The sequence below is a fragment of the Petromyzon marinus genome, chromosome 59 (assembly GCF_048934315.1).
Source record: "Petromyzon marinus isolate PM22_M1 ecotype Great Lakes invasive population chromosome 59, UKy_Petmar_22M1.pri1.0, whole genome shotgun sequence".
Lineage (NCBI taxonomy): Eukaryota > Metazoa > Chordata > Hyperoartia > Petromyzontiformes > Petromyzontidae > Petromyzon > Petromyzon marinus.
This window is the reverse complement of record NC_133725.1, coordinates 14,904,168-14,930,756: the sequence shown is the minus strand read 5'-3', so window position 1 is coordinate 14,930,756 and position 26,589 is coordinate 14,904,168. Positions and strand designations below refer to the sequence as shown.

General features: G+C 45.7%; 1 long non-coding RNA gene across 2 annotated transcripts; it reads left to right on the top strand.

Moving 5' to 3' along the window:
- Positions 1 to 764: 764 nt before the first annotated feature.
- Positions 765 to 24,996, top strand: LOC142905890 (uncharacterized). 2 transcript variants are annotated; one of them, XR_012929896.1, is made up of 5 exons: positions 775 to 958; positions 13,267 to 13,374; positions 16,492 to 16,614; positions 18,344 to 18,488; positions 21,315 to 24,996. It is a non-coding gene; the product is annotated as an uncharacterized LOC142905890 (long non-coding RNA). The 2 variants fall into 2 exon arrangements; XR_012929895.1 differs by lacking the exon at positions 21,315 to 24,996 and having other exon boundaries at positions 765 to 958; positions 18,344 to 19,486.
- The last annotated feature ends 1,593 nt before the right edge of the window (positions 24,997 to 26,589 follow it).

Here is a 26,589-nt window from a genome sequence, read left to right as displayed (position 1 = left end):
TGTTGGCCTTTAGAGGGAATCCAACTCGGGGACGCCGGGTTCATAGCGCAGCGCGCTGTCAGCTCCACGACCGTTCCACACACACACAGACTCACACAGACTCACACAGAGACTCACACACACACAGAGACTCACGCAGAGATACACACACACAGACTCACACACACAGACTCACACACACACAGAGACTCACACAGGGAGACTCACACAGAGTCTCACACGCACACAGAGACTCACACAGAGAGACTCACGCACACAGACTCACACACACACAGACTCACACACACACAGACTCGCACAGAGAGACTCACACACAGACTCACACAGAGAGACTCACACAGCCTCGCACAGAGAGACTCACACCACCACCGCCACCACTCACCCACAGCTCGGTTCCACTCCTGCTCTGGGGTCTGTCCGGGCCTCTCTAACGGCCAAACTGCCAATGGGAAGCACGTGGCACGAGACGCGGGGGCGGTACAAAGTAACCACGCCCCCGTGACGTCAGAGCCATGAGCTCCTCCCCCTCACACCTGAGCTCCTCCCCCCCTGCTCCCCATGCGCGACCACGCCCCATGGCCCGACATTTCCCTCCCCCTCGCTACCCCCCCTGCCCCCCCCGCCCCTCCTCGTGACCCCCCTTCCCCCCCCGCCCCTCCACATTCGCAACCCCCCATGCCCCCTCACAACCCCCCATGCCCCCCCTCGCGACCCGCCCCCTCACCCCCCATGCCCCAACCCCCTCCCCTCGTCACCCGCCCCCTCACCCCCCATGCCCCGCCCCCCTCCCCCGCTGCTACTTCCGCTTAGGCCGGGGCCGAGTGGAGGCGGCGCGCGCTGTGGATTGTGGGTGGCGAGCGGCTGATTTGGATTCCAGCTCACGGCCACCGTCAGTGGCTCGCGAAAGCTTCTGAAGCGGCGGCTCGCTGGGCCTCCTCTACGTCGACTCAGCCTGAAGGTGAGAACCTCGCGCGGTGTGTCCACATCAGCAGTGGCGGCGGCGGCGGTGGGGGGAGACAGAGGAGGCGCCTGGCCCACAGCCGTCACGTTCTGCTGAGTTTGCTTCAAGCAGAGCTCGGCCCTGCTGCTGCTGCTGTTGAGAGGCACTCCCAGAGGGCCGTGTGGCTGATGGGAATTATAGTTGTGGTTAAATTATAGTTGTGGTTACAGTTCATAATAACGGTTTTTGGGTTAGATCGCGTTTATTTATAAATGTGTCGTAACCCTCCACCACCCGACACGGCCAATCAGCAAAAAAAGTGTCACGTTGACAAAAGACAAATAATTAACTACTTTAGCCCAGTACTCAAACTGTAAATGTGGATTCACTCTTCAACACACCGGTGGGCTAAAGTAGTGAATTATTTGTCTTTTGTCAACGTGACACTTTTTTTGCTGATTGGCCGTGTCGGGTGGTGGAGGGTTACGACACATTTATAAATAAACGCGATCTAACCCAAAAACCGTTATTATGAATAATATTGGTCGCGAAAGCCTACGTGTTAAACTGTGGTTACAGTTGTTGGTCGTGGTTATTGTTGTGTGGTTGTTATTGTGGTGGTTGTGCAGGTGGTGGCACACGAGTTAACCCATAGCACCAGGGTCTAGCCCTCCTCTTGTACCTAGCCAGGCAGAGCAGTCAACCCATGGCACCTGAGTCTGGCCCGTGGCCTCCTCCTGCACTTAGCCTGGCACAGCCGTCAAACCTTGGCACCTGAGTTATTGTGGGGACATCACCGCCACGTAGTGGTGAATGGCGACTGTTGATGTGTGTGGGCTTGTGTGTGAGTATGATGGTGAGTGTATCATGGTTAGTAATACTGAGTGTGAGTTTGACTAATTCTCCTCCCTCTCGCTGTCTCTGCTTTCCCCCCTAACTACCTCGCCTGGTGTACAGGAGGTTGTGGGTTCGACCCCGACCCTGATGCCTGCTGTATATTTGGAGTTTGCGTGTCTCTGTCTCTCCCCGTGGTCGTGTGGACTTTTTCTCCGGGTCCTCCGGTTTTTCCCTCCACATTTAGAAACATTCGTTTAAAGTTTTGACTTAAAACTTTAGTGACTGTGATGATGAGCCACTTCGTTGAGCTATCATTGGTACCAAGTCGCTTCTGAAAAAGATATGTTTAGCTCAGTGGACCTTAGTCTAGTTTTCTCTCTCCTTCCCGAGCACAAGAACAAGCAGGAGCAGGGGTAGGAGCATTCTCCACTTAGTGGTGGTGACGACGCCACGGCGCTTGTGCCAGGATATGTGCACCACAGATATCCATCACATAGAGACCCATAGAGTCATCACACATAGACCTATACACTCACCACGCACATACCCTCAGACTTGCACAGAGAACCATAGACTCACCACAGAGACCCATAGACTCATCAGACAGAGAACCACAGACTCAAACAGATCCACAGACTCGCACAGAGCCCTATAGACTCACCAAACAGAGACATAGACTCACCAAACAGAGACATAGACTCACCAGACAGATACCCATAGACTCAATCGTACCCATACTCACACAGAGACCCATAGACTCACCACAGAGACCCATAGACTCACCACAGAGACCCATAGACTCACCACAGAGACCCATAGACACATCAGACAGAGACGCATAGACTCACCCCACAAAGACGCATAGACTCACCCCACAGAGACCCATAGACTCAGAGAGAGACCCATAGACTCACCAAACAGACCCATAGAATCACCATATAGAGACCCATAGAGTCATACAAAAACGCATAGACTCATCACACAGAGAACCACCGAATCAAACAGACTCGCACAGAGCCCTATAGACTCATAAAACAGACACACATAAACTCACCACACAGAGACCCACGGACTCTCACAGAGACTCATAGACTCACCACACACAGATCCATCGACTCACAGAGAGCCCCAAGGGCTCGCGTGTGTGGTTATTTAGTTGAAGGTGGAGGGGGATTACCAGCCCCTTGCACCCATCCAGAACTCCCTGTTGCCACTGTGTGGCTGCGAGGCGACGTGAGGTTTACAGCTGGTCAGGTTTGGCGCCCCCCCCCCCCCCAAAATGGCATTTCTCACAACCACCGCTGCGTTATCGACCGTCGCCATTCGCCAATATGTGACAGTGACGTCACCACGGCGCCTGTGCCAGGCCAGGTGCACTTGAAGCCACGTGAAGTGTCGAAGGCTCGCTGACCGGAGGTCCTGGAACAGACCCAGGTGCCATGGGTTGGCTGACTGAGATGACTGGCAGATGCACCACCTGTACCCCGTACTGTGCCAAATTGCTGCATATTTATCATCCGGTGTTCCGCTCGTTGTTGTGAGCGTCACTCCTCCGTTGTTCGTGGAGGGCGACTGTCTCCAACTGTCCAGTAGAAGCGTCCTTCACGAGCCTCCCCCGCAGAGGCCGATCCCGACACCGCTGGTACCAGTCGTCGGCAAAGCCCACTCAGCTCCATATCCTCCCGTAACGCATCAGTCCGCCTCCACTCCAGCCCATGGCGTTCCCGCCCATCCCCCTCCATCCACCCACATACTCACCTACCGGCTTACTGACGCACTCACCCACTCATATCTGCTCACGCACCCACACATTACATTTTAAATGCAGGCCACGCAAAGCATCGTGATCAGTTTACACCAAAATCTACTCTCAACCACTTAAACCACATATTCGTGAATGATGCGCACCCTAATCTGCCACTACGGTTGTGTGCAGGGTGTTGTGATGTCACGTAGTACGACGTTTCTCCTGGTCCCCCCCCTTCTCCGTTATAACGCGCCGTCTATCTATGGCCTCGTCGCATTGGCCTTCATGGACGAGTGGTGATGGTGAAAGATGATTCAGCGGTGGACACTGAATTTACCGGGGCCCCATTTAACGTTTAGGTGACACGGGACACGGTACGTGAAGAACCTTTTATCTTTCGATTTAAAGCTTTCGTGACTGCAATGATTCATCTTCTTTGGTTCTTTCGGTAAAGTCACGTAGAATTAGAATAAAATAATAAATTGATAAAATAAAATAACACAATAATATTCTCACGACGTTTCGGCCACAACACAAGCGGCCTTCATCGGGTGAAGGGACGAGACTGTCTGGTAGGACAGCGCTGGAGTGTTGTCCTACCAGACAGTCTCGTCCCTTCACCTGATGAAGGCCGCTTGTGTTGTGGCCGAAACGTCGGGAAAATATTATTGTGTTATTTTATTTTATCAATTTATTATTTTATTCTAATTCTACGTGACTTTACCGAAAGAACCAAAGAAGATGAACCTTTTATCTGCCCTGTAAGCAGACTCCTCTGCGTGGGATATTTAACACCTCTTAATGCACAGACAACAGCCAACTCAGCCTCGCCTGCCGGAGGAGCTCACTGATGATCGGACAGTGCCCAGATCTCTCAAGCATCTGTGAGCTACTCGCACACAAAGATCCCCCGTGTAGCCTTTAACAGACTGTTGGGGCAAGTGCTTTATAACATCATCAAAGGGGCGCTGCAATATGATGCAATCCAAATCACCGATCAGAGATTTTCCTATATATGGTCTTTGTTGATTGTGAATCAAGACTAATTGTATTGATTCCACTCAATCGATCCTGCAGCAAGCTCAAAATGTCCGATTTTATCTGCAATATTCAGCGTTTCACAGATCATACAAAGCAACGGTATTGATTCCCGATTTGTATGAGTGGGTGGGTGGCAGGGTGAGTGGGTTTGTGAGTGGGTGAGTGAGTGTGTGGGTGGCTTTAGTAGTTGAGCGGGTGGGTGAGTCAGATAATGAGGCACCGCAGTGGCGAGATGTTAACTCCCTCGCCCAGAATACAGGATGTAATCAATTCGATCCCGACCCTGAAGCCTGTATATTTGGAGTTTTCATCTTCTTCCGTGGTCGCATCGATTTTTTTTATTCCTTGGGATTTGTTTTACACGTAGGCTTTCGCGACCAATATTATCCATAATAGAGGGTTTTTTTGGGTTAGATCGCATAAATATATAAATGTGTCGTTAAAACCCACCACCACCCGACACAGCCAACTAGTAAGGGTTGTCACGTAATCAGAACATGACAATTTATCACTAGTACAGCACACCGGTGTGTTGGAGAGTCAAGCCACAACATTTACAATCTGAGTACAACTTTTCGCCAGTAATTACAACTAGCTTCATCAGGCGACAGCCAGATTTGTGGAGAAGTTAGTCTGTTTCGTTCCTTATAAAGAGGCATAGATGTGGTGACCACACTTTGGCGCTCTTGATGCAAAGTGGGGAGGGGGGGAGAGATTAATGAGTCAACGTACATTATGCATGCGCATTATGTGAACCCTTTGCGCTTGTCCTTCTGGTCCATTGTGTGCATTAAAATAGCCGGGTTTTCCCTCCGCATTTCAAATCAACATGCGTTTAAAGGATTTGAATGCAATAAATGTTTACGTGATAAGCCACTTCGTCAACCTATTATTTGTAACCAGGTCACTTGCTATACCTCTGTGGGCCTTACCTGGTAAAAAAAAAATGTTTAGTTTCAGTTTATTGGATGGTTGAGTGGGTAGGTGGGATTTTGAGTGCGTGGGTGGGTCAGTTGGAGATTGAGTGGGTGTCAGGGTGAGTGGGTGGGTAAATTGGTGAGTGAGTGAGTTTGAGATCCAGTGGGTGGGTTTGTGAGTGGGTGGGTGAGTAGGTGGCTGAGTCGGAGAGTGGAGTGCCATGGTGGCGAGATGTTAACTGCCTCGTCTTTTATAAACGAGGTCATGGGTTCGATCCCGACCCTGACGTCTGTATATTTAGAGTGAGTGGGTGTGTAGGTGGGTGCATAGGTAAGTTCTTGAGTGAGTGGCTTGGTGTGTTGATGAGTCAGTGGGTTAGTGAATGAGTGGGTTTGTGAGTGGGTGAGTGAGTGTGTGGGTGGCTTTAGTAGTTGAGTTGGTGGGTGAGTCAGATAATGAGGCGCCACAGTGGCGAGATGTTAACTCCCTCGCCTGGTATATTGGAGTTCGTAGGTTCCCCCCAACCCTAAGGCCTGTATACATTTGGAGTTTGCATCTTCTCCCCATGGTCGGGTGGAATTTTCTCCAGGTTCTCCGGGTTGTCCCTCCGTATTTAGAAACATGCATTTATAGAATGTGGCTGCTATAACGTTCTATGTGAAAAGCCACTTCATTGAGCTGTTATTTGTGGGCAGATTGCTTCTGATAAAGATTTATATAGCTGTGGGCCTTACCTGGAAAAAAAAAATCGTTTTAGTTCAGTGTTTTTTTATGATTGGCTGGGTGCGTGGGTGAGTGGGTTGGTGTGTGGGTGGGTGGGTGGATGGGTGAGTAGCTGGATGCATGAGTGTGAGTTATAGATTGAGAGAGTGGCTTGGTGAGTGTGTGAGTGGCTCGGTGGTTGAGTTTGTGGGTGGTTGAGTAAGTAGCTGGTTGAGTAAGTGGCTGGTTGAGTTAGTGGGTGGTTGAGTTCATGGGTTGTTGAGTTAATGGGTGGGTATTTGAGTGGGTGGGTGTGTGGGTTCATGGATGGGAGAGTCGGAGAATGGAGCGCCATTGTGGTGAGATGCGAGCCACTTCACCTGGAAAACAGGAGGTTGTGGTTTCGATCTCGACCCTTCTGCCTGTATATTTGGAGTTTGCACGTTCTCCCCTTGGTCGCATGGATTTTTCTCCATGTCCTCCGGGTTTTCCCTCTGCATATAAAATCAACATGCTGCAATAATGCTGCAATAAATGTCTACGTGATAAGCCACTTCGTTGGCCTATCATTTGTAACCAGGTCACTACTGAAAGTGATGTACAGTATATAGCTCTGTGACCCTTACCTGGTAAAATAAAATTAGTTTAGTTTATTGGCTGGGTTGGTGAATGGGTAGGTGGGTTGTTGTGTGCTTGGGTTGGTGGGTTAGAGATTGAGTAGTTGTCAGGGTTGAGTGGGTTTGTTGTGAGTGGGTGGGTGAGTGGGTGGCTACGTCAGATAGTGGAGTGCCATTGTGGCGAGATGTTAACTTCCTCGTATTTTATGCAGGAGGTTGTGAGTTCAATCCCGACCCTGACGCCTGGAAATTTGGAGTGTGCATGTTGTTCCTGTGGTCGCGTGACATTTAATCAGAGTTCTCCGGGTTGTCCTGCTGCATTTAGACACATGCATTTATAGAATTTAGCTTCTACGTGAAAAGCCACTTCATTGAACTGTTATTTGTGGTCACGTGGCTTCTGAAAAATATCTATTTTGCTGTGGGCCTGACCTGGTAAAATAAAAAAAAATATTTAAAATTTAGTTTAGTTTGTGGATAATTGGGTGGGTGGGTGAGTGGGCAAGTGCATGGGTGAGTGCCTGGGTGGGTTTATGGGTACTGAGTGGCTGGGTGAGTCAGTGCCTGGATGCATGTGACGGTGGGTGTTTAAGTGAGTGGGTGACTGTGTGGGTTAGTGGGTGGGAGAGTCATATAGTGGGGGGCCACAGTGGTGATATGTTAACTACCTCGCCTCGTATACAGAAGGTTGTGGGTTCGATCCTGACCCTAATGCCTGTAGATTTCCCTCCACATTTAGAAACATGTATTTAGAGGAGTTGGTTGCTATAAATGTATACATGATAAGCCACTTTTTTGAGCTATAATTTTTGGGCGATGGTGCTTCTGAAAACGATATGTATAGCTCAGTGGGCCTGACCTGGTAAAATAAACCTGGTTGAGTTAGTGGGTGGTTGAGTTAATGGGTGGTTTAATTATTGGGTGGCTTTATTATTGTTTGGTTGAGTGATGGGTGGGTGGATGATTAGTTATTTGGGTAGTGGGTGATTTGGTGAGTCGGTGAGTGGCTGAGGGAGTGGGAGGTGGTTGGGTGAGTGTGTGGGTTAGAAATGGAGTGGGTGGCAGGGTGAGTGGATGTGTAAGTGGGTGAGTGAGTAGGTGAGTGGCTGGGTAATTAGGTGAGTGGCTCGGTAAATTATTGAGCAGCTGGGCGAGTAGGTGAGTGTATGGGTGAGTGTGGGTGGGTATGTGGTTGGGTGAATGAGTGTGTGGGAAGGAGGTTAGGTGGGTAGTGGGTGGGTTATACATTGAGTGAGTGCGTTAGTGACTGGGTGAGTGAGTGGGCAGGTGGGTGGGTGAGTGAGTGGGCAGGTGGGTGGGTGAGTGGGTGGGTTAGCAATTGAGTGGCTCGGTGAGTGAGTGCTGGGTCGGTGAGTGGGTGAGTAGGTGAGTGTGTGGGTGTTAGTTAGTGGGTGGGTGATTGATGGGGTGGGTGTGTGAGTGAGAAGATGGGTGGGTGGGTTGGTGAGTGCATGAGGGAGTAAGTGGGTGGTTGGGCGAGTGCATAAGTGAGTGGGTCAGTGAGTGGGTGTGTGGGTGTGTGTAGATTAGTTTGGTATGAGATTGAGTGGGATGCTGGGTGAGTGGTTGAGAAGATAGGTGGGCAAGTTAATGAGTGAGTGGGTGGGTTAGTGGAGGGGTGAGTGACGGGTTGGGTGAGTGAGTGAATGGGTGAGTGACGGCTGGGTGGGTAATTTAACATGGGAAGTTGAGTGGGTAAGTTAGCGTGTAAGTGAGTGGATGGTTGAGTCAGAGAGTGAGGCGCCAAGGTGGTGAGATGTTCACTATTTTGCCTAGTATACAGGAGGTGGTAGATTCGATCCCGACCCTGTCGCCTGTATATTTGGAGTTTGCAAGTTCTCACCCGTGGTCGCCTGGATTTTGTTCTAGATCCTCAGGGTTTTCCCTCTGCATTTAGAAGCAACATGCGTTTAGAGGATTTGGCTGCAATAAATGTATCTGTGATAAGCCACTCGTATATCTATCATTTGTAGCCAGGTCTATTCTGAAAAGGATCTGTATAGCTTAATGGGCCTTGCCTGGTGAAATAAAAAGTAAATTTCAGTTTAAAGCTTTCATGACTGCAAGGATTCATCTTCTTGGTTCTTTCGGTAAAGTCACGTAGAATGGGAATAAAATAATAAAATTAAATAAGACAATAAAATTCTCACGACGTTTTGGCCACAACACAAGTGGCCTTCTTCAAGTGAAGAGACAGGTCTGTCCGGAAGACAGAGCTTGAATGAACGCTGACATGCAAGGACCGCGTCTATTAAGCTGTGTGGGCGGAGTTAAAATATGAATTTGCATGTTACCTGCATCACCTCCGGAGAGGAGGAGGGAGGGGGCTGGGAACACAGGCAGAGAGGAAACAAGAAAAGGGGCAAGTGCAACAGCCAAGGTGCGCTGTTGTGTCCTGAGTTGCCTTATGACTATGCTGTAAACTGGACTACTATATAATACAATATTATACCTTCCAATCTAAACTACATTGTATAACATCATATCATAGACAAATTCCACTTTTGAATTATACAATGCGTTACTTTACACTACCCTATACTTTAGATTATAAACTATTAGACTTGTGATATTACACTATGTCTTATTCTATGAACCCAACTATATACCACACTGATGTATATTCATTATGCAATTACGATGCTATATATTGCCTTATGAGTTATGTTAAACATTACAATGTTATACTATTAATTATTATACTACATGTTGTAAACCATACCATTGACCGTGGTGTGAGAAGTATTAAGAGGCAGTGCCAGCGAAAGGGCTGCGGTCTGAAAATCACCATAAAATACAATCAATTAAGAACCTAAATGGTTTAAAACATCTTTCCAATGGTTACTAAGCCAGAATCCATCTTCTCGGTTGAAATTGTATCTGTGCTTGTATATGTGGATGGCCTCATGAACGAATCTCTCATGGTAGCCGGTTGGCTTGCAAAGAACCTCTGTCTTGGAGAAGTCAATGTCATGTGAGCCCACTGAATTATAACAGTGATCTGCCACGGCAGAGGAGTTCGTCCTACCGTGTTTCAAGTCTGCTTTATGTTCGCGGATGGGGTCTGATATATGTCGTGTGGTTTCTCCAATGTAGCTGCTACCACAGAGGCACTTTAGTTTGTAAACGCCCGGGTACTGTATGTCTGGAACCACATCCTTTACAGATGGAACCAGATCACGGATTTTGTTGTACTGTGTTGAATTGGACCTGGATTTTGTGTTTATTCAGGATTTTGGAGATATTTTTGTGACCCCCGCAATGTACAGTGAGGGAAAAAAGTATTTGATCCTCTGCTGATTTTGTACATTTGCCCACTGACAAAGAAATGATCAGTCTATAATTTTAATGGTCGGTTTATTTGTGGTGAAGGTTGTTTTGAAAACGAGCTACGTAGCTCATTGGGCCTAACCTGGTAAAATAAACATAATTTAGTGTGTAGGTGAGTGGGCGGTGGGTGAGTGAAATATTGGGTTAGAGATATAGGTGGGTGGCTTGCTGAGTGGGTGAGTGGCTCGGTGGTTAAGTTAGTGGGTGGTTGAGGTAGTGGGTGGTTTAATTAATAGGCGATTTAGTTTGTGAGTGGTTGAATTATTGGGTGGTTGACTGATGGGTGGGTGAATAATTCCGTGGTAATGGGTGAGTAGATGAGTGGGCGGGTGGTTGGGTGAGTGGGGGATTAGAAATTGAGTGGATTGCAGGGTAAGTGGATGTGTAAGTGGGGTGGGTAAGTAGGTGAGTGGCTGAGGGAGTGGGCAGCTGGTTGGGTGAGTGGGTGGGTTAGGAATTGAGTGGGTGGCAGAGTCAGTTGATGTGTAAGTACTGGGTGAGAAGGTGAGTGGCTCATTGAGTAAGTGAGTGGATGGGCGAGTAGGTGAGTGGATGGATGAGGGAGTGAGTGGGTGGGTGAATTAGTGGGTGGGTGAGTGGATGTTTGGGTGGGTGGATGAGTGAGTGAGTGTGTGGGTGAGTGAGTGAGTGTGTGGGTAGGTGGTTAGGTGGTTAGTGTGTGGGTTAGAAGTTGAGTGGGTTAGTACCTGAGTGAGTCGGCGGGTGGGTTGGTGAGTTCGTTGTTGGATGAGTAGGTGAGTATTAGTGGGTAGGTATGTAGGTGAGTGATTGACTGTGTGGGTGGGTGAGTGAGTGAAGAGATGGGTAGGTGGGTTGGTTGGTGGGTGCGTGAGTGAGTAAGTGGGTGCGTGAGTGCATAAATGGGTAGGTGAGTGAGTTAGTGGGTATGAGATTGCGTGGGTGGTTGGGTGAGTGGTTGAGAATTAATTTTGATAAGTTAGTGGGTGGGTGAGTCGGTGAGTGAGTGGTTGGGTTAGCGTATGGGTAAGTGAGCAAGTGGTCGGGTGAGTGTGTGGGGTAGTGAGTGATTGAATAAGTGGGTGAGTGAGGGGCTGGGTGGTTGGCTTGGCTAGTGAGATTGTGGGTGGGTAAGTGAATGGGTGAATGGGTGTATTGGTCGGTGAGTGTGTGAGTAAGTTAGTCGGCACGTGATTGAGCGGGTGGCTGGCTGAGTGCGGGAGAAGATGGGTGGGTGAGTTAGTGGGTAGGTGAGTTGGTGCGTGGTTGGGTGAGTGAGGGGGTGGTTGGGTGAATGGGGGAGTGACTGGTGGGTGGGTAAGTTAATGTGGGAGGTTGAGTGGGTGAGTTAGTGTGTAATTGGGTGAGTGGGTCAGAGAGCGGGGTGCCACTATGGTGAGATATTAACTACCTCACTAAGTATACAGGAAATCGTGTATTCGATTCTGACCCTGCTGCCTGTATATTATGAGTTTTAATGTTTTGCCTGTGTCTTCGTAGATCTTTCTCCGGGTCCTCCAGAGTCATCCCTCCCCATTTAGAGTCAAGATTTGTTTAGAAGAAATGTCAGCTTGATAAGCCACTTCGTTCACGTATCAGTTGTAACCAGATCACTTCTAAAATGTTTTATATAGCTCTGTGGGGCTTACCTGGTAAAATACAAAATAGTTTAGTTGTAGTTTATTGGATGGGTGATTGGGTAGGTGGGTAGTTCGGTGCGTGGGTGGGTTAGAGGTTGAGTAGGTGGCAGGATGAGTGGGTGGGTGAGTAGATAAGTGGCTGGTGAGCAGGTGGGTGGGTGAGTGCATGAGTTATAGATTAAGTGGGTGAATGGGTCAGTGTGTGATTTGGGGCATGAATAGGTGATTGGGTGGGTTAGTGGAGTGTTGAGTCAGTGGGTCGTTGAGTTAGTGAGTGGGGGGTATGCAGGTGGGTTCGTAGGTAAGTGGTTAAGTGAGTGGCTGGGTGTGTTGATGAGTGAGTGGGTTTCGCGATTGAGTGGGTGCCACGGTGATTGGGTTCATGAGTGCTTGGCTGGGTGTTTGAGTGGGTGGGTGGGAGGCTGAGTCAGAGTGGAGCGCCAGGGTAGCGGAATGTTAACTCCCTCGCCATTTGTATAAGACATCGTGGGTTCGATCTCGATCGTGACGCCTGTATATTTGGAGTTTGCATGTTCTCCCTGTGGTTGCATGGATTTTTCTCTGGGACCTCCGAGTTTTTCATGCATATTTAGAAATATACATTTAGAGGCTTTGGCTGCTATAAATGTCCACGTGATAAGTCACTTCTTTGAGCTATGATTTGTTTGCCACGTCGTTTCCGACAAGGATCTATATAGCTCAGTGGGCCTTGCCTGGTGAATTTAAAATAATTCAATTGTAGTTGAACTATTTTAAGTGAATAGGTGGATGAGTGGGTCGGTGGGTTGGTGAGTGGCTGGTTTAGTAAGTGAGAGGTTGGATGAGTGGGTGGGTGGTTGAGTTGTTGGTTTAGAGATTAAGTACGTGGCAGGGTGAGTGAGTGGGTGGTTGAGTTGTTGGTTTAGAGATTCAGTACGTGGCAGGGTGAGTGAGTGGGTGGCTTTACGAGTGGGTGGGTGGGTGGATAAGTCAGAGAATGGGGCGCCATGGTGGCTAGGAGATGTTAACTGCCTCGCCTGGTATATTGGACTTCGTAGGTTCGATCCCGACCTTGACGCCTGCTGTATATTTGAAGTTTGCATGTTCTCCCCGTGGTCGTGCAGATTTTTCTCCGGTTTCTCCAGTTTTTCCCTGCACATTTAGAAACATGAGTATTTTGAGCATTTGGCTGCTATACATTTCCATGTGATAAGCCACTTCGTTAGGCTATCATTTGTGGCCAGGTCGGTTCTGAAAAATAGCTCTGGTAATATAAAAAATGGTTTCATTTATAGTCTACATAGGATTGACTTCCCAGGAAGTAACACTCATTGTATAAACCCCAGAAGAATATTGTTTTGAGTCACCTAAACCAGAATGTGAACTGATATATTCGTATTTTCAAGCGAGGTTCTTGGCCACAGACCACCTGGACAAATATGATGTAGTTTAGTTTGCATATGAATTATTACTTGGGGTTTGTTGACATGATAAAGTTAATGTTTTCTTTGACAGGTTGTACACTCTGACAGGGGCTCAGGCTTGTTGGGGCAGCATCTGGCTGAAATGCACCTTCACAACAGGAAGATTGGAGAGAGGCTTCACAAGGAAGAGAAACTATCGGTATTGAATCATGAAAATGTTAAACATGTGGAAAACTAGGCCCACCGATCCAACCCTAGCATCATGTCAACTATGTATTATGTTGACATTTCTTCGCACTGAGAGTAGGCATGCTAATCGGATCTAATGAATATGTGTAAACAGGCGATTTGTGTGTAAACAAACACACATTTCATACAGCTGTTTATTAATCGTAAAAATCAAGCGATTGAGCTAGTGAATGAGATAGACACATGCTGTCATTATTTCATACATGAACACAACTAGCCAGCCAACGGTCATGCTTTTCCACACCTAATCACATTCATCTCTTTGTTTTAGCCATCTTTGTGATGAAGGGAACTGTATTGTTCATGTGTGTGCAATGTACTTTTCAGAATATGAATTATGTTGGGTAATACATGAATTATGGCTATTAAAAGTATCTGTATTTAAGTCCATCAGGGCAAACTCTTCTGCAAAGGAGACTTAGAGCATTCAACATTGCGTCCCTTTATATTTTTGCTAATCGCAATATTTTTCGATTTAAAGCTTTCGTGACTGCAGGGATTCATATTTTTGTTTCTTTCGGTAAAGTCACGTGGAAAGGAAATAATAAAATAATACAAATAAAACATTATATAATAAAATTTTCACGAAGTTTCGACCACAACGCAAGCAGACGTCCTCAGATGAAGAAACAGAGCTGTCGGAAAGACAGCGTCTTAATGAACGCTGGGCAGTGTTCATTAAGACGCTGTCTTTCCGACAGCTCTGTTTCTTCACCTGAGGACGGCTGTTTGCGTTGTGGCCGAAATGTCGTGAGAATTTTATTATATTATGTTTTATTTGTATTATTTCCCTTCTACGTGACTTTGCCGAAAGAACCAAGAATATAATCGCAATATGTTCAGGAGATAAATGTCAAGGTCTGCTAGCCAAAAGAAGGCTTTAGGAGAGAGTTCATGTAGTTTTGCTATTCATTCATTAAAGGGCAATAGAGTAAATGCTAAAATAAATGTTTTCAGCTAATTATTTATATACGCTAGATTTACAAGTCTATAATGTACAGAAAATACCATGGTTGGCCAGACCATTGCTCGGCATCTGCATGTGGCTCCTGGGCAGTTCAAGTGTGGCTCTGCAGAGGCGCTGCTAATTTGTAACTCTTCAATTTAACTTTATATGAAGTGAGAACAATCTGGTATCGGAGGCAGGCCATGAGTACTCCCAGGGCACTGAGATTTCTAAAGTCAAAATTCCACAGCCAGTCGACACGAGTCAACTTCTGTATGGCTAATCTTTATCTCTTGTGGCTCCCGCGGCCATCTGAAGATTATGGTATGCTGCTGGTAGGGTCAGGAAAGTTGGTCACCCTTGGTATATATCTGTATATGCGTTGATGATTTTGTGCAATGTTCAGCTGCTCCGTCACGACAGGGGTCCCAGTCAGTTTGAGACTGCTAAATTAAGGTTCTCATGTGTTTTACAGATTTTGATAAAAATTTCAGTCTTGAATTTCTCCAAACAGGTATAGACCCTGGGCAGGAGGATGTAGAGTATGTGGGTTTCATACGGCTATATGCTGTGGTTACATCCCACATGTGATCTCCGCTTTAAAGTCATGAAACTGGTTGTAGCCCATTTAAATTTTAATATACCCGTTTAACACGTAGGCTTTCGCGGCCAATATCATCCATAATATCGTTTTTTTTTGGGTTAGATCGTTGAAATATAAATTTGTCGTTAAACCCGCCACCGACAGCCAATTCGTAAGGTTTGTCACATAAACAGAACATTCCAATTCGTGAAGGGCTCACAAGTGACGTCATCACATCTATCCCTCCAAGGAATGAAACAGGAGGATTTCTCTATGAATTTGGCTGTCCACCTAATGATGATAGTTGTAAATACCAGCGAAACGTCATACTCAGATTGTAAATGTTGTGGATTTTCTCTCCAACACTTCGGTTTGCTGTACAAGTAGCGGATTGGCATGTTCCGTTTACGTGACAACCTTACTAATTGGCTGTTAGGTGGTGGTAGGTTTAACGGCTCATTCATTTTTATGCGATCTAACCCAGAAAAAACTATGTTATAGATTTAATATACCCTTTTGTTGAAGGACAGCCTGGGTGACCAAAGTTTTATAGGAACGGCAATAATGTTTACTTGATTAAATTAGTTTTATCATGGAGCGGTGAAATCAGCTGTTGTTCAGATGTCAGTCTAATTAGTATTACATCGTAGAAATATGAGAGTCCTTTGTGTAATATTCTATTAACCACTGATGATGGTAACATTGGTTTAAGGTTACATTTTAAGAAGAACTAGATTGGCGTACATTTTATCTTGTGTAAGTACACAAATTTATAAAACAATATATTTGATAAAAAAATGCATATATTTTCTTCCATTGCACACAGTTGTACCATTGATAACAGGGCACACAGTTACAACTGACATCACCAGATATCACTGAAGTTCCCTCAGAGATCGATCTTGCATAACCAGTGTTCACGTAATCAGTTATGTTTTCGCTAATTACCAATTACACTCAGCCGGGTTTGAGAGACTTGTATGAATGTATGTTGAACTTCCTTTCCACCGTACATAGCCAACCGTGCTAAACGGAGGTGTGGGAATTAAGCGCAGAACCTATCGTTAGGATCAATGCTGTTGTAATTTTTTATGAGGATATCAATTGGTGGCTAAAATGAGATGTTCAAAGACTACAGCATGATAATCGGTACATAACATGAGTGTCGAATTATGTCTTAAGAATTACCCAGCCATTTGTACGTAAAATTCAACATTTCTGGGTGACATCTTAAGTCCGTGTTCTTCATTGCAAGGCCCGTGGGCCGGTGGCAGTCCCTGGTGTCCTTTTTACTGCGACCCCTGACGTGCAGTCCCCGACAATACACACAAGTGAAAACACCCCATCATGCTGTCAAACCCCCCAATGGTTTCAAATGTGAGATGGCTCTTTCACTGATAATGTCTTATTCGCGAAAGTGGCCCCCCTCCGAAAATGAGTGAATATCACTGTTTTAGGTCAAGGATTGGCCAAATAAAGTAGGTATTATTTGCTTATGTTTCTAAATGTCCGTAATAAAACTATATTTATGCCACCAGCTGAATGAGTGGCAGGAGGACTGGGTGACGTTCTTCTCATGGCAGCAACTGCAGCTTCAGCTGGACATGATAGAGAAGGACTACGGTGAACGGGAAACCCGCGAGCTCTGGTCTCGGCTTCAGGTTCGTAAGCTGTTTCACTCTCGCCCTTAACCCTTTCCTGTTCCGAGACGACTGCTCATTTCAGGATGGGTCTCGTTCACCACCGAATCTCGGAACCCGCAAGCGGTTCAGCGGTAATTTTATTTAGAGAGGCATAGCGCCGTTGTTTTTAAAGACATTGTACTCGCCGCAGAGCACCGTAGCAACAGGACAGCACTCTATTATAGCTGGTACCAAACTGTGCTACACACGTTCCCGCACGGCCTTGTGGGATCCTCGGTACTAATAAAGTTAATTAATATTTACTTCCTATTACGTTCCGATGACGTACACGAGATTCAGCGGTGAACGGGATGCACCCCGCAACTTGCGGTCATCTCTGAGCAGGAAAGAGTTAATACATGCAGCAGTGTAGCTCATCATGTGCACAGCCATATGGGAAACCCATTTGATCACAGTGGGTTTTCGAGGTGACTTTAAAGGTAAAGTGGTGTTTCACACGCAGGCTTTCGCGACCAATATTATTCATGATAAAGTTTTTTTTGGCTTAGATCGCCCATTAGTAATGTTTCTGACATGAACAGAACGTGCCATTTATGTTATTGCTTCGGCACTCTGGTGTGTTAGAGAGGAAACGCGGAACATTTTAAAATGAGTACGACCTTTCGCTGGTGATTACAACCAGCATCATCAAGCAATTGCCAGAAGCGTTCTGACTTCTGGCAATTGCCTCATTGCAATTGGAGGTGGGTGTACGACGCATGTAAATTTATGCGATCTAACTCGAAAACAACGTTATCATGAATAAAGTGGTGTTGTTTTTTGCGTGGTGTGCAGCTTCGGTTGGGGGATTTTTTTCCGGGACGTAGAGGTGGTTCTGGCACTGCTCCACGGTGATATATGGACTGGGAATGCTGCAGAGATTAATGAAGGGCCCGTCATCTTTGACCCAGCCTCCTTCTATGGGCACTCGGAGTACGAGCTTGCCATCGCTGGGTACAAAAAACAGCTACAAACAACCAAAACAATAGCAGCAACTGCCGTTCACTGCCCTGTCTGTGGCATGCAAGGTTCATTCGTATAACCTCAGTGTGGCAAGGGCTGGCTCATTTAATAAATAACAGAGACCAGGTAGAGTTGTGGTTGAGATGTCTACATGCTGAGGTCTCCACCTTCTCTATTTGCTAACTTACAAAGACTCATCCTTCCTTGCTAAGGCGTTTTGGGCAAATCCTGTTAAAGCTGATACAGTCAACAAAACAATAGTGGAACGATAAAACTCTTACTTATCCACGGCACTTGAGGATGCTTGAATGTTCCAGAAACACAGTTTGTCGAACAAGGAACCCCTGTTTCAGAGACAAGTTGCCACTGATGTGCTTTACCAGAAATCCAAGCTGAAGATAATTCATTACACGTCAAATGGAATTCAAACCCTCAGAGCTGGGATATGCTTCAGTGAACAAAAACACATTTGACATGATGTTTACTGTGCAGCCATTGGTGACCAAGTTGAGACCACAGCATTCCTGCACTTAATTCGCAGGAACGTTTGTTGATAGATGGCTCACTGAATTTTGAATGGAGGACCTCAATGGCATTGGCTCGGTGCTCTGACATTGAAATTAACCTCGAGCCACTCAATTACCTGCATTACGTTGAATTTGTGAAAATTTGTTCATTGTTATGTTGTTCGTGCTGGAACAGCAGCATTGTAAGATTTTGAATGTTTGGTGTTGTTTGGGTACAGGATGTTCCAGGAGCTTTAGCTCTACGCTTCACTCATCCTACCACGCTCTCATCCCAAAGTCACAAGGCTTCGGCAAGAACCAGAAGCTCTAGCAACTCTTCCACTACCTGAACCACTGGAATTACTTTGGGACAGGATACCGAGGGTAATCCATCTCCACCATGCACAGTCTCCTCAAGTGAATGAACGGTGCAGGAAATCGTGGGCTATGGTGTATAACTATAAAAATTCTTATCGGCCATGATATACATTGTTGAATAAAGGCCTTCCCTAAGCCACCAAGTAAATCTCACAAAACTAGTCCATTTAAATGCTGTGCAATGCCCTAGGCATTCCACGTGAGTGTGACCGGGGGTCCCTTTGTTCCGCATCCTGGCCATGATATCCGCGCGAAAACTAGGTCAGTTAATGTTAGAATCAGAATCTTTAATTAGGCTGGATGAATCTGATGAGCTATGAAGCTCTTTTTTTCACAGATGTCCAGTCGGGGCGAGTCAGAAAGTTACAACAACAAACAGCAATACAAACAGATAGGAGGGCAAAGTAAAGGAACGCGAAGCAAATTTTGACTTAAAACTTTCGTGACTGCAGGAAATCATATTCTTGGTTCTTTCGGTAAAGTCACGTAAATAGAAAACAAAAAACAATAAAATAAAGACCACTTGTGTTGCGATTGAAACGTCCTGGGTTTTTTGCTTTTATTATTTTCAATTTATTTTTTATTTGTTATTTTTTTAATTTTTTATTTAATTTGAATTTTATTTCTTGTTTTCTATTTACGTGACTTTACCAAGAATATGAACGCTAAGCAAGTCATGAAATGAAAATATATAAGAGTTCAAATTGCATTAGTGCATCAATTCCTGCCAAATTTTTTTATCACCAAATGCCATTTTGGGCAAGGCAGCATAACAAAAACAATCCCAGATGTTTGGCTAGTACCAGTTACAGTGTATGTTTTTGTTGTTGTTTTGCTATGGGAGTAAACCCATGCAGAGAAAGGGACCAGAATTAGGAAAGCGATGCCAGGCACTCCTTCAGAAGATGCCATGCACGGGCGTGACCACTGCACCACCCTGACGCCCAAACAAATGTAATTCAAATAATCTACAATACTGGAAAAATAAACCCTATTAGTATCAACCGAATGTCTGGACAATCTGACCCCCTCTACACAAGTAACAGTTGAGAGTCAACGCTGTGATGTTGTGCGATTGGTGCAAGCGACCCATCGTTGTGTTTTAATGTTGAGCGGTTAAACTTGCACTGTTGTGGGGTGAGGTCAAGTCCGATGGCTGCTTCCAGCGGTGTCAAGGTGAGCGTTTTGAAGAGGCTCGCGAAGGATGATACTTGGCAGTTGGGTGCAGTCTCCCTCCATTAACAACAGAGGGCAGAGGAGCGACGCTCACAACAATTGGCTGAGCACTGGGCGTATACAACGCATGAAGTCGGCAGCAAGTTTATCTCAGGGAGTTGACCCGCACACGACAACTGGGTCTGTCCCGCGTGTTCACGCTATAACGCGGTTGCCTTCATTTAGGGAACGCGCACCGCCATAAGGCGACTTGTGAGCAGTCGACGCCGAACTACTTTCTTGAGCTGCGCGGTTGAGCGAGACGAGACGGTAACGCGGCGGCGTCCCCTCAAGTTGTTTGTAACCCAATTCTGACTGCGCTTGGACATTCATTACGGGGGAAATAGTTTTCGCTTAGCGCGGCACTTTTTAGGAACGCATCTACTGCGTTAAACGAGGACCCGTCGTACAGGTGCTGTGCACACTGTACTGGGAATCAAAATCTGTTTTGACCCTGGAGAAATCCGAAGCGCTATCAAGCTCTCACTCACAGGTGTCCAGTAAGAGGCGGTGGGGGGGTCACCAAGTGACACGCAGCTTGACCGTGGAGTAGACCGCGAGGACGCCAACGTCGCCTAGGCAACGCCGCCCCCCCGCCCCTCTGGCTCTGCCTGCCTCGCTCTGTGCACGTGAGGTGCCAACCACGTGACGCGGGCCACTGCGCGCGTTGCGTCACCGCTCACCGTGGGGGGCCCCTCCGCTGCGTCCACATCGTACAGTCGCACATTCATTAATAGTCACACTCTTAATCATGTTTATGGTCATCGTCATTAAAGGTGAGTTTAATAGTAATACCACTACTACACAATGTGTGCATTAATATATACGGCATGAATAAAATGCACCTGTAAATATCCTAAGTAAGTTTGACCTGACATTATTGCACAACAATTGCCCAGCCACCGTGGGATGTTTATCCTCCAATGTGTATCTGGCTTTGACCTGACTTATATAAAAGTGCAGCTCTGCAATTGCTTGGTCACACCACCGCTGGTGAAAAGACCTTCATGAGAGCGAACTCTTTACGAGTATTTGGTCTACTTTTCCATATAACAATAGGTTTTACCCTTTCTGGCAATACAACAGGTGTCAAGATGTTAAAACACCAAACAGAATCCTCATTCAAGGAATCCTGTCTGCATTAACCACACGTACTTGTGGTGAACATGGAAACATGCTCTGATAATATATGCATTGTCTTTGAAACTGATTAGTCCACACCAGGACGGTCCCATATTCTACTTTTCCACGTTGACCAGGTGTGTTGGAAGAGCCGGCTGAAAGCCACACTTTGCTGCATCGCACGTGACTTGCCGATCAGCTAACTGTGGTGTGCCCATTTAGCGACCTCTGGTCTGTGAGTTCAGTTTACTAACCACTAACAGCATGGCAGCTTTCTAAGTGGCTTGTGTGACAATTAACCCATGTCATTATCTCTTGCACAGCCTGAAATAAGTTTTGGCGTAAGGGAAGGAAATTATGACTCACCCACCTGCACCTGCCTTGTGCTCCCAGACACCTAAGGACCTTACTACCGCTGTGAGAAATTGACGGGCGTAGACTGCTGCATGGCGATGATGTATTCACGTCGTTCCTGCTGTTTTCCTCTTTTGCTAGGTGATGCAATTGGTGTGCCAACACCTCCAGATGCAGTTCCTGAAGGACGTGGGCATTCGGGACATGTTCGTTTTGCCTGTGATGAATGAGTTTGTCCAAACACACAGGGAAGTCAGCCTGTTCATCGAGGTGCGTTTCCCATGTTTATTTCACTCGATTGGTCGTCTGTTTGCAAGGTCATGCTCTGCCCAGAGGTCACCCACTGAGATTTTCTTTACCGTAACATTACCGTCACTTGGGTTTGGTGATCGATTCAACGGGGCAAAAATATTTGTAAGAAGCGTAAACATGGCAACGTGATCATTGTCAGGCCACGGAGGACCTTCAGAATGCCGAGTATGATCTTTAAATTGATCCTGGACTCGTTCGGGGGATATTTGAACAATTTGAATATTGGGGCGATATTGTCTTGCTACGGGTCTGAGTGAGAAGTCTCCCAGCGGTTTTTTGAGTCCACAATCGAGATTTTTGGGATAGAGCACGTAAACATGCACTCATATACAGTGAGGGAAAAAAGTATTTGATCCCCTGCTGATTTTGTACGTTTGCCCACTGACAAAGAAATTATCAGTCTATAATTTTAATGGTAGGTTTATTTGAACAGTGAGAGACAGAATAACAACAACAAAATCTAGAAAAAACGCATGTCAAAAATGTTATATATTTGACCCCTTCTCAATCAGAAAGAAATTAGGTTAGCTTTACATTTGACTGACAGTGAATCAGCAGAATGAAGCAGTCATGTTGTCTATGTGATTCCAATCAGAAGGTGACATTTTTTGTGTTAACATTAAATGAGCTTGTAGGAGAGTCCTGTCTAAAGTATCGAGTTCAAATCGGAGTAGCCTTATCCTCTCTGAGATTTAAGATAGGCTGGCCTTAAAGAGAATCTGTTTAGAATTCGGAGAAGATACAGCAGAAGAAATGAGTGTGAAAGCGATGGGTATTACCTTGTGATCGCGGCATCTTTTGAGGAAGGTCAGCGTCTCGATGATCTGTGACTTCTTGTCCCGTTGTCTGTTAAAAGCTCTAACAGATAGGTGAAAGCCCTCCCCGTAGAGGTGATCAATTCTAGATTTAAAGCTTTTGTGACTGCAAGGATCCATACTCTTTGGTTCTATTCGGTAAAGTCACGTAGGTAAATAATAAAACAACAAAAATCACGACGTTTCGGCCACAACACAAGCGGCCTTCATCAGGTGAAGGAACCAGGCTGTCTCGAGGACAGCGCTGGAGTGAAACACAGCCACGCTCAGACCGCGACCGTTAAGCTGTGTGCGAGGAAACAAGGTGCCTTGACAAAGGAATTAGCATAAAAATTAGCATTTGATTGGCCGACTTAGCATGATGAACGGTGTAGAGGTGGTGTACATGCAGGTGCACATGCCGGTTGGTGCGGATTGGAATCACATAGACAACATGACTGCTTCTTCTGCTGATTCACTGTCAGTCAAATGTAAAGCTAACCTGATTTCTAAATTCAACCACCTATCAAAGAAGAACCCAGTTCCACATATAACAAAACTCGACGTCAACAAAATCGTCATTAATCAGAGTAGAACGCCGATTTCGGACAATCTGAAAACAGTACTGGCTAGGGGACTGAATTTTGCTGTCACCCCAAAACACATACCAGTAGATGATATCATCTCTCAGGTCGATGTAGCCCTCAAAGGCGTGGGACACATCCAAGCAGACGTTGCGAGAGCTGAAATAGCCACTGTTCTTAAGAATGCTAAGAAACCCATTAGTAACATCAGCAAAAATAAACGCTCTTAACTCGCGAATTTTAAAAAACAGAAGTGATATAGTCATCCTCTCAGCCGATAAAGGCAACGCTACTCCCTAATCGACCCAACTAAACGTCCCTCCCTAAAACCTTCTGCTGCAAGACTCCCTAGATTCTATGGTCTTCCCAAGATCCATAAAGAAGGCTCCTACTACGACCCATCGTATCCACGATCAACTCCCCTACCTATAGACTAGCCCGTTTTCCGTCATATTCCTTGCTGCCTTTCACTGGCAAGACCACCTCAGCAGTACTTAACTCAGCCCAATTGGTCTCTATGGTCAAAGACGTTGTACTGTCCCCTGACGATATCCTTGTCAGCTTCGATGTGGTCTCTTTGTTCACCAAGGTCCCAGTACCTGATACCATTGAAATAATTGAAAATTTGGTCCAACATGGACTAGACGCCGATACACCTGCACTGGTTAGGCACTGCCTCAACAATACCTACTTTACTTGGAATGGCTCCTTCTACAAACAAATTGAGGGTACCCCCCATGGGTTCCTCCTTGTCACCAGTGATAGCCAATATTTTCATGGAGAAATTTGAATCAGACGCCATCCAGACTTCCACCCTCAGACCTTCCCAGGGGAAGATATATGTGGATGACACTTTCGTCATTTGGCCACATAGCCTCCCAGCTTTGAATCTTTTCCTACACCACATCAATTCCAGACATCCCGCCATCAAATTCACCATGGAAGTGGAGAAAGTTGGCAAGCTACCATTCTTAGATGTTCTGTTTGAGAGGAGACCTGATGGCTCATTGGGGCATTCTGTCTACAGGAAACCCACCCACACAGATTCCTACTTGAAACCTGATTCCCACCACCACCCAGCCCAAAAGAATTATCTCATCAAAACTTTATACCATTGGGTTTATTGCATTTCGGACCAACACCACCTGACCAGTGAATTAAAACATGTACACCTGGCCCTCGAAAGGAATGGATACTCTGACCGTACCATCCGCCAAGCTGTTTCTCCCTCCATACAGAAACAACCACTTGATACTCCGGTCAAAACCATCACACTACCATATATAGCAGGCGTTACTAAAAAGATTTCCAAAATTCTAAACAAACACAAGATCCAGGTCCGGTTCAATACAGTACACAAAATTCGTGATCTGATCCCATCCGTGAAGGAGACAAAGCGACATGTCTCTGACCGAATTCGCGAGGACAAATCAGATTTGAAACACGGCAGAACGAATTCTTCTGCTGTGGCTGATCATTGTCACAACGCTATGGGTGATCATGAGATTGTCTTCTCCGATACCAAGGTTCTCTGTAAACCTATAGGTTATGACCAGAGATGTGTTCACCAAGCCATTCAGATATACAAATACAGGCATACCTTCAACCGAGAGGATAGTTTCAAATTAAGCAACCACTGGAAGCACGTTTTAAATCATACCAAACGTCAACTAATTTCTAACAGCAATTTCAAGTCGTGGTATACCAAGCATATTCCTGCTTAACTTTCTATTTCCCTTTTTTCTACTTCCCCCTTACAGCACATTCTTGCCGATCTTTAATTTTTCTATTTTTTTTCCGTTTCTATTGCACACACACAGTGACCCATCCCCCGCACCCTCTACCCAACAAAAGACGGATTAACTCAGCCCCTCACCCCACCAAGGTCCCCCTACATGGCTCCCCCCCCCCTCCCTTAACCTGTATTTAAGCCAGAGGTTCCCAGAGCCTCGCCACTTGGTGCAGCGATTTTTTGCTGTGACTGTTTCCACCTGAAGACGGAAGCTTGTGTTGCCTTCGAAACATCATGTTTTAATTTTTTCTTTTATTTAATTTAAATTTATTTTTTTACCTACGTGACTTAACCGAATTAAACCAAAGATTATAAAATAAAATCCCCAATTCAGGACCCTACTGTGACTCAGTGTGGATTTCTTGGAGTACGTATTTTATTATAAAGAATTACAGGGGCTGTTTGATGACACGACTAGGGAGCTGGCTTGCACTGCGGGGAACTTAATATTCAACTTGGATTCTGCAACCCTCAATGGCCTTTTTAAGTTCCATTTGTGCATGTAAAACTCGCACAAACAACCATACCCAGAAACCCATAGACTCCAACAGAGACCCATGCATTCCTACAGACACTCAGACTCACACGGCAACCCCATAGACTCACACAGAGTCCTTTTGACATGCAGAGACCAATAGCCTCACACAGAGATCCATACACTCAAGAGACCCAAAAACTCACACAGAAATCCATAGATTCGCACAGAGGTCAATAGAATTTTAATCTGAATATTTATTTATACTGGATGAATCTGATGAGCTATGACGATCTGTTTTCACAGACGTCCAATCGGGCGGGTCAGAACATAACAAAAATACAATACAAAAACTCGACAGGAAAGGTAAAATTGTTTAAATATATACAAATTAAACTGAACTGTTTTTATCTTACCATAGACTAAAATAAACCTGTTGGACTCGCACAGAGACCTTAACCACTAAACCTCAAACAAATAAAACCCTCTAAACCTCTAAACCCCGTAACTATCTAAATCCCTAACCATTTAAACCCATAACCATCTAAACCGCTAACCCTCTCAAACCCTTTACCCTTAAAACCCTAACCCACCAAAAACCCCTCACTCTCCAAACCCCTTAGTCTTTTAACCCTAACCTTCGAAGCCATTAAAAACCAAACCCTCAACCCTCTGAATCCCTAACCCTCTAAACCTTGAAACTCTATCCTTCTAAAACCCTAAATCCCTAATATTCTAAATACCAACCAATCTAAACCACAACCCTCTAATGAACTAACCCTCTAGACCCCTAACCCTCTGAACTCGTAACCTTCTAAATCCTCAACTTCTAAAACCCTAACCCTCAAAACCCTAACCCTCAAAACCCTAAATCCCTAATCTAATCCCAACACATTTAAACCCCAACCCTCTAAAGAACTAACCCTCTAGATGCCTAACCCTTAAAACACCTATACCCCTAAAATGATAACCCTCTAAACACATAACCCACTAAACCCCTAACCCTCTAAACCCATAAATGTTTTTTGGGGTTAGATTGTGTAACTATAAATGTGTCGTTAAACCAGCCACCACCCGACACAGCCAATTAGGGAAATTTGTCACATCAACAAAAAGTGCCATTTAGTGTTGGAGACTAACCCAATATTAGTTGTGAAAGTCTAGGTGTTAAACCCTCTAAACTCTCAAACCACTAAACCCCTAACACTCTAAATCCCTAACCCTTGAAACCCCTATACCTCTAAACCCCTAAACACATACCCTTATAACCTCCTCAACTCCTAACCATCTAAACCATTATTCAACCTCTAACAATCGAAACCCATAAACCTCTAAACACGTAACTCTCTAAACCCTCTAAACTCAAAACGTTCTAAACTCTAACCCTCTAAACACCAAATCCTCTAAAGGACTTTACCCTGAAGACTCCAACCGTCTAAACACCTCACCCTTTAGAACC